Below are 1,777 nucleotides of genomic sequence, written 5' to 3'. Positions count from 1 at the left end.
CATATGTAAATCATAACAATAACATCATATGCATAAAGAAGATTGATTTTGGTAACAAGACAAATGTTTCTTTATTGCAGATAACTAAAACAAAGCAAGGAATGATATCACCTGAATCTTCCTCTTGCTAGCTCCAAGCAGAACCGTCCTCCGGGTCCGTCCAATCCCAAGTCTTCAAAAGGCTGCTTCCATGACTCACACAAAGATATCTCAACTAGTGAATTGACATCATAACTCAAGGAAACAATGGTTTCCTGTAATGGGGAAGTGCTGGAAGCATAAGGATCTTTAGATGATCAGGATAATCTCAACAGAGTAATTTTCTCTCCTCCCTCCTCCTTAAGGCCTTCCCATTGAAGCCTTTTTATAATTCTCCCAAAGTATTTTTTTAGTTGGGAATTCGTTGGGAACAGTTGGGCCACAGGCACTAATAGGTAATCAACAAGTAAAACCCATGATCTCCACCAGAAATTAAGGAGATTTAATTTTTAAAAGTGTTTTAAGACATATACGCAGGTTGGGTATACATTGACCCGTATACACACGCTTTTAGCTCAGGGCAATGTCGTGTACATGGAGTAAAACACTATTTTTTAAGTATTTGGACCAAGTCTAGAAGGAGGGGTTGCCCTAGGCCATAAATGTAGCATCACAAATATCAAGGGTGAGTTTTGGAACTATAACAATGAGATAGATGAATCTGATTTCCAAATGAGGTTGTTTTCCCAAAAATTAACTGGGGATGTTAAGAAATGGTTCAAATCTTTACCAGCTAATCATATTGTAGATTTAATTGCTTTTCATAGATTATTCATTGATAGATGGGAGAGAAAGAAAAACCCTCTGCAAATAGTTTCTGAATATGATAACATTAGAAGAGCTCATAATGAGTCAATTCAGGATTATTGTACTAGGTTCAATGACATCTACAATACAATCCCTACTAATATTAAGCCTCCACCAGACCTAGCATTAATCAAATTCCCTGATGGTTTTGACACTAACATGTCATACCAATTAAAGGAAAGAAACCCTAAAACATTGGAACAAATGAAATGTAATGATGTTAATGTAGAGGCCAACCTATTAGCCAAGAAAGCTAGAATGAGAAATGAAAGTAGAGTTGTCATTAAAGAGGAAACTTCCACTTCTGATGGTAAAATAGATTGTTTAGCGAAGAGTGTAGAGAGAATAATGGATAGATTAGAAAACATGGAAGTAAAAACTCAGTGGGAGAACCAACAACCACCCCAATAAGAAACCCCAAATTCAGGAAGAATCCTAACACTGGAAATAATGCAATACCAGATCAGCAAATTAGGCCATCCTTCTAGGAGAACTATGCTGAGGGTTCACAGAGCCATGAAGGAGAGGATGACACCCAGATAAACTTATTAGGAATAAAAAATGAATATGTTTTTTTTCTTACTCAAGAAGAACATGAATTATATATGCTGCAACAATTGCAATTAGAATCTGGTGAGTCCTTTCACTTCAAACAAGGTTATGAGTAAGCTATGTATGAAGTTCACAAACAGTATAGTCTAAGAAGTAAAAAGAACAATAAGGTTCACACTAAAATATCAATCCAGACCCAAACTAAAAATATAACAGAAGCTCCTGTCACTAAAATTTTACAAATCCTTCCTAGGGGAACACAGGAGACTTCTACCCCAAAAATTGTAGATATAACTTCATCTGAAACTCAAACTAAAATAGTTACTCAAAACATTCCAAATAGGAGTATTCAAAACAAAACCACTGAAACACAAACTGA

Source organism: Pinus tabuliformis, chromosome 3_2 (assembly GCF_031772625.1).
Source record: "Pinus tabuliformis cultivar Carrire ecotype Pingquan chromosome 3_2, CPIR1, whole genome shotgun sequence".
Lineage (NCBI taxonomy): Eukaryota > Viridiplantae > Streptophyta > Pinopsida > Pinales > Pinaceae > Pinus > Pinus tabuliformis.
This window is presented reverse-complemented; position numbering follows the sequence as displayed.